This window comes from Lagopus muta, chromosome 12, assembly GCF_023343835.1.
Source record: "Lagopus muta isolate bLagMut1 chromosome 12, bLagMut1 primary, whole genome shotgun sequence".
NCBI lineage: Eukaryota > Metazoa > Chordata > Aves > Galliformes > Phasianidae > Lagopus > Lagopus muta.
In genome coordinates this window covers 8,456,295-8,463,597 of record NC_064444.1, presented here as the reverse complement: position 1 = coordinate 8,463,597, position 7,303 = coordinate 8,456,295, and positions in this window count along the sequence as shown.

Here is a 7,303-nt window from a genome sequence, read left to right as displayed (position 1 = left end):
CAAAGTAAATCTTCCCCTGACTCTGCTGTTCCAGAAGGTGGCATTAAGCCTTCTGGCTTTTCAGCCATGGCAGGCTTTTGTTAGCATATGAAGTTCTCAGATAAGAAACTTTGCATGAATAAAGTCAGTCAGTTTTTGAGTCTTTGTAGTTCAGATACACATGGAGGAAGGGCTGTTTATGACAACCTAAAAGAGCCTCTAGTTGTCTGGAACAGTACTGTGGAACTGCACAGAGTATCTAAAGTTACTGTTCAGTACCGAAAGGAAAACTTGTGTGTTGCTCAATCTTTTTAATTAAAACAAACAAATAGTATATTCAGAGGATAGAGATAGTTTAATTCCAGAAGCAATCTTCAGGTGGAGCTCAGCTTTCCCTTTGATGTAAGTCTTCTAGCCCTTCTGGTACAACCTTCATAGTAATGAATTATTTGTTCCCTGATCCACTCAGATTTTGCAGAGAAGTTGATGTAAACAAGTAATTAAGAAAGTCAGTAGTCTGAACAAATGCTTTGGGTCACTGCGTGGCTCTGGTTTCACAGCAGAGATGTTTGCAGTGAAATGTTACTGTGCCTCATAATCAGCCATTCCAAGTAGTGGGTGTTGCAGTAGTGTAGGTGAGGACAGAATCTGATCTAACATGCTTTCTTCTTTCTAGAAAAGTGGAATGAAGCAAGTGCTGATATGTGCATGTATGTCAGTGCTTCTGTAACGCTTGGAATTGAAATACATTTAAAAGAAAATAAATGCTTTTCAAGTGGTAATGAGCTACAGTGCTTCAAAACCATGGATGTCTATAAACTGTAAGTGTGGGTGGGGCAACTAAGTCTGCCTTAAACTGGCTTAAAAAAACAATTAGTTGTATCGGTGCATTGCACATTTCTTGTGCCAAGCACAGCAGTGCACCTAACAGCACAGTGCTCACACTGTTTAGAAATGCCACTCTTATAAAAGGTTTGAATTATCCATACTGGCTGGCATGTCCATCTTGCTAATAAATGCATACTTTGAAAACTATCTGTAGGATAATGCTGTAGACGTGGAAGCAATTATTTTTCTCTACTGCCATTGTTTGCAGACTTTCTGTGTGGTAGATTGAACATTACTAGTTGTAAATTTTATTTGAAGAAAAAGATCTTTGACTCCTCTCTCCTTGACAATTAATTATTAACTATGTTTGACTGAAGGTTTCTGTAGATGCAGTGTTCCAGATGGTGGTGGTCTGAGATCAGTGCCTTTAAGCAGTGCTGCTTCATACACCATTTTAAGATGGTATATTCTTTGCTTGTGATGAGCCCTTAATAATTCTTGTGTGGCAGACTTTTTAGGCCAAATGCCTTTCAAAGAGTAAATTGCAAAAAAATACCAAATGAAAGCAGTTTCAATTAATTTCGGTAGCAGTTACAATTCTAAGAATTTTCCTAATATGGGTTAAACTTTTTTTTTTCCTGAGTCTTAACTAAGCCACTCTGATTCTTTGCTTTCAGAACAAAAGCTTAAATAGCAATGTCCAACCCTGAAGAAAAACAGTTGTTTTGGCCATACACACAAGAGAGCTGAATTTGGGTGCAGAAGCTGATGGAATCATGCACAAGCTACCTTTTTTCTCTATGAATGTGGGTTTAAAGAAGTTGTTAATGCTTGCTCATATGTAGCACTCAGTGTTCCTTTATGGTCATGTAAAAAATGTCATCCTTGTAGAAGTGGTTTAGAACAATTTCAGAAACTGTTCAAAATACACCAGAAGAATTTTTGCAACATTAAGGTTCTAGGAATAGTCTTAAACAAACATAGAAAGAATTTGCAGTAAAATAGTGAATTTCTATAGGAAGGGAGACAAGCAATCCTAAATCTCTGACACTCAGTTTATCAGATTGACAGCATTCAAAAGAACAAGGATGCCTCTTTGAGAGAGGGATTGAAGTGGCAGGATTAAACTGAAATAAATAGCAGGAAAAGAGAGAATATGATTAAAGGAAAGATAATGGATTCAGATGGCTACTGAGGCTTGGATCAGAACATGTAATTGTTCGCTGGACTTTGAGCCAGAGTGCAGAGTGCCCTCTAACTAGTGCAGATTGCTCCAAGTGATTGGCTGCAATCTTTGTCTTGCCCTGTGTTGTGCTTGTTTCCACTCGGAAAAATCCCAGCCAGGTTTTTGTTCTGACACTGACCATTTGACTGCAGTACAAAGTGGTAAAGGCCTGTCTGAGCCAGGAGCAGGGAAGTCAAATTGTGGTCCAAGAGCATATAGGAATGGTGGGTAGGTGTTAAGAGAGGATGATATGTGGCTAGGCTGAGTCTCAGTAATTAATGTCTGTTTTTGAACACAGCACTTAACACCCATTTTGGCTGCAGAGAAGACTTGGATGTTGCACTCAAGTTTACTTGAATTTATTGATCGTGTTGTAAGTGGTAGGACAGAGGTGGAGATCAACGTTACTTGCTGTGGTTGGTTAATGAAAACTGTTTGACGTGGATGATAAATCACTATCAAGTTAAAACCTCTCTTTTCCAGAGGAATCAAGCGATTATTTGTGAAAGACTTGGTTTACTGACTGTATTTTTGGAGGTGGTTGGAAGGGTGATGAGATAAAAGTCTTCATCTGCTCTGAAAGGTGAGGCTACTATGGGAAGGAGGAAAAGCTTAAATTTTATTAAAAATCAGTCACTGACTCCAGAGAAAATTACTTAAAACCAAAGCAAAGGCAAAAGGCCTAGGGTGAGCACTTGGTACTTGTGGCCAAACCCAGGACTGGATTTGTGTAGCTTAGGCGTGGGGGTCAGTAAGGAGTGATCCAGAATTGTGCCATCAGTGCAGTAATCTCACTGTGACTTGAATGACAAAACTTCACAGCTAACAGTATCTTTTGGTAATAATTGTTGGCTCCTGTTGTCAGGGGCTAGTTTTGAAAGAAACAAGTGGTGTATTAGTCATTGATATATGTAAGAGTATTAGATTGCTGAATTAATACCAACATTCATGTATGTTATAAATGTGAGTTATTTTACGTGGGTTTATTTTCCTGGTAAAGCAACACGTGACCCAGAAAAACATTGGATTGCCAGAAGGCAGCTATAACTAGCAGCTGTTCAACTGGCTGTGTTAGGATGTTTTGATTTAAAAACAAGCAACGCCTTGCAGTGCTGTTGTAAAGGGCTGGGAGATTGCCAGTGAAAATGGCAGGATCTGAAATATTTAAAACTTAGCTTGTCAGAATCTCTCCGGATCACCTTTTAGCTGAGCAGAAGGTACAGCACGGCTATTAACAGAATGCTGTCATACTTAAAATATTTTACTTTGACCACAGTTTTCCTCTTGCTTTTGCATGTGTGCTCTGTCCTATTCTACCCTCTCATTATAAGCAACTTGAGTCTTCTAGGCCATTTCAGTTGAGAAGGATCTCAGAGCTCACTGAGCTAATACCAGTTGCATGAAAATTAGTGGCTCAGTAGAGAAGATAGATCCAAGACTTCCTGTGCTTAGGGAAGCGTTGCCAAGGAAGTTTGGCCAGTCGGCAGGCGAGACAGGCCAAGCGCAGATCTGTCAGTCTGCACACATGGAACCTGGCAAAGCAGTTGCTTTCTTTTGCTCAAGCAGTAGTTAGAGACATAAATAGGAGCTAAGCCTACTGCGTGTGAAAGGGGACCCTCGGGGGGTGCTGGGTCACTGGGCTCTGTGGGAGGGGTGAGTGGGAAGGTGGGAAGAGAAGACTGAAGTCTGCAGGGAATTGGGATTTATTAGTTCCGCTTTATACAGCCTTGTAAATTTGGGGCAACGTGCCTGCCTTGAGTTTATAGCTAGTGATGGAAGACTTGAAATTATTTTTCCTGTTTAAAAAAAAAAAAAAAAAGCCTAAACTTTCCATTGCATGTAGAGGACCAAATAACTAAAGAAAGAAATACTCTGCAAGGAGGAGAGCCAAATTTGCTGAATGTCAAATTTTGTTGCATGTAGGAATTAAGTGCTGTTGAGTGAATTAAGTTCTTTGAACTGCTGTCACATTAGCTGATGTAAGCAATAACTGCAGGTAAAACAAATTCCAAAGAATAACTAAAAAATGAACTTTTAAAACCTTTGCAATTCTCCACCAGAGGCAGAAGGAACTGCTTGGTTTGGTTACGTAACAGCAAACAGTATTAAAACAGTTGAGGTCAGTTGTTTTCGCTGGCCCGTTTCATCCATGGAAAGAAAGAATGCAGTGAGTGTACTTCATCTTCGTATTTATTTATACATTTTATTTAAAGCCTGCTGAGAGACCTTTAAAACTTTGTATGTAAGGCATGGTTTATACAATTTTTCTTCCACCTTCTCAAAAAATAAAAATGATCTTTTTCCCTCCAAAGGGCTGCTGTATCCTCCATACTCCATCTCTTGCTGAAAAAACTCTAGATGCCACAGGGCAGCATGGCCATGGCCATGCAGTCAGAGGGAACTGCTGTTCCTTGACCTTCTATTCTGGACTTGTGTATTTTTATGGTATTATTGGAAGAAGACTACCTTTTTTCTCAGTTGAGATTTTTTTTTCCCCCTCTGTTTCCTGAATAAATGTAATGCCATGAATAAAGTAAACATTGCTGTCAGTCTCTCTGCATATTTTTCAGTGTGCTTCATTATACAGAATTCTTTCAAAAGAAATACAACCCACGGCCTTGGCTGGTTCCCAGCATCATTAAAAGTCCACTGGCACTTTTCTGAAGAACATGAGGCTTTGCTTCTGTTTTTTATAGAAATTAATTTAACCTCCCTCATATAGAAAGCCTGCTGCCCTTCATCCCAGATGTGGCTGTGGTGTAATCCCTGTCTGGCACTTGCAGGTTGCAGATGTCCATGAAGGCTTTTGGAGGTGAAAAGAGTCAGTGAATGCTTCACCAGTGAGGAAGGTGAGGGGAGAGAACGGGCCAGTAGATGCTATTGAAGGAGATGTCAATTTCTAATCAGGAGAAAAAAAATTCTCTTGGATGGTTCATTGTTCATAGCATGTAAAATGTTCATCAGTCTGCAAAGACTGATTTCGTTGCCGGTAGTGTCTTAATTTTTATTCTTAAGGGGAAGTTCTGCTTGCTGATGGTGAAATTCCAGGAGTGATATAACCCCTTTTCCCCTTCAGAAGGTGAAGCCAGCCCTACAGAGCTCCCTGGGACAGGTCTTGTGATGACTTCCAGCCACCAGTGTCCTCTGGTTGCCTTTGTGAACCCTCACAGCTGCCCCGTGATGCACATATTGGGGGAATCGGGCTGTAAGGCCTTGCAGGGCTGCTCTGGATGTTTTGCTGAGTGCTGGAACACCGGTGAAGATGTTGAAGTATACATGGGATGATGTGATAGTATAACAATGTAGATGTGAGCATATATTACTATGTTTTGAGAACGTTCAGTGGAAGAAGCACTAGAAGCATTTATACATTGCCCTTTAAATTAGGTCCCTTCTGTTCTCCTGTCTGCTTCTCTTATTACTTCCCTCTATCTGACTGCTTTGACCCCTAGCTAAGGAATGCAGTTCTTGGGGTGGCTTTGTGTAGAGTGTTCTTAGCCTGGGAGGCTGTGCAGTACTCTTCAGCTGTGCTTGGCTGAGGTCAGGCGGGCATCCCTGCCCCACTTAGCAGTGGCCATCCTCTGCCAGTTAGAGATCACTGACTGCCTGACTCCCTGCCATTGAATCCAGTTGTCTTTCTACTGAAAGCCTGTTTCAGAACTTGTGTCTTATCCATGTTATACTTGCATTATTTTATAACCAACTCAGCTCAGTTATTTGCCTGCTTCCTATGCTGCCAGTGGCCACAGAATTGATGTGTGCATGCCATACTCAGGCTGTGGAAGTGAAGAATTTGCTGAAATAAGGCACTTAAAACTACCAGATGTTTTCCTAAAGCAAATTCTTTATTACATTTTTAGATTTTTTTTTTTAATGTAAAGTTGAGAGTGCTTCAGAATTTTATGCATTGAGAAATTCAAGGAAAAAAATCCTCTTGATTCCTGAGTTAAATTCTAATCACTGCTCAGCTCTCCTGGAATTTGGCAGCATACCAGTGCTCCTTCCCTTCGGTAGGTCATGTGGAAATACTGGAGCATTTTCTTAAAGAACCTCTCTGCTCTGTTCAGGTACTTGCATAGATGTAGCTTTCCTGTTAGGATTCTAATTCCTTTCATGCTTTAACTACGTTTTCCTCACAATAAGCACTGTTCAGATCTACAAAATTTTATGTATCAGCTTTAGAATACTTTGTGCATTAAAACTATACCAATGCAACTTCTAAAGTCTGGTTTTAAGTTGTTGTGAATAGAACCATATGTTAATTTTGAAAATGAAATTTAAACATGTTTCATGAAATGAACCCCCAGGAAGTTCACAGGTTTATTAAAAGGTGTATTGAAGGCTGAAGTTTATTAAAAGCTGTATGAATAGCTGAGATGAGCTCAGTCTAATCGGTGATAATGTTTAAAATCATTTTTTTCCTCATTATTTACACGTAGATTATCATTTGGTTATAGCTTATCATCACAGTCCTGGAGATTCTTTCTGATGGGGAATTTTTAATTCTGCCAAAGCTGGCTTACCCGTTCTGTAGAAATACAGATCTTCAATTCCAGCGCTTATGAACAGCGTCCAGGTTTTCGCTTGTTTCCACTCTTCACTCAATTTGTTGAAGGAGGTGAAGCGTCCTCTGACAAACGCGATGACCTGGCTATTAGCTTGATGCAGTGATGTTATCCTGAGTGCTGATCACTGACACGATCCCCATTTTCCAACTTGTGGAGTTCAGGCGCGCAGTGAAATAGCAGGCTTTGTTTGAAGAGCTCACGAACTTGTGAAAACAAAGTTATCTGAAAGCAATGTGATTTGCCTTGGATGAATGCAATGACCTTTTTACTGGATCAATACTTTTATTTACATATTAAACGTAGACATTTTTTTCCTTCAAGTGCTATGGAGCAGAGTGAAAAGGTGCCGTAACAGGCAAGAATGTGTGTAAAGGATTCCTTTGTTAAATGTTGGCAGAAACCTCACAAGCCCTTGCCAAGTCTGTCCAGCCCACCCACCCATCCAAGAGGACGCCAGAAAACCCCCCAGTATGGCTTGGTATTGGCTTTGTGCCACTTACAGCATGGGGAAGCTCACTGCGTGCTTCACCGTGCCGAAAGGGGCAGCATGGCTGCGGCTGGCGGTGCCAGTACTGCTGCCCTGCACACAGGTAGAACGTCTGAAACCACGGTGTGTGACGGTGTCAACATGCCTGCTGAAAGCACGGCCGTAATTGTGTTCAAATAACATTGCCGAGACATAACGTTGCAACAAAGAGAATGC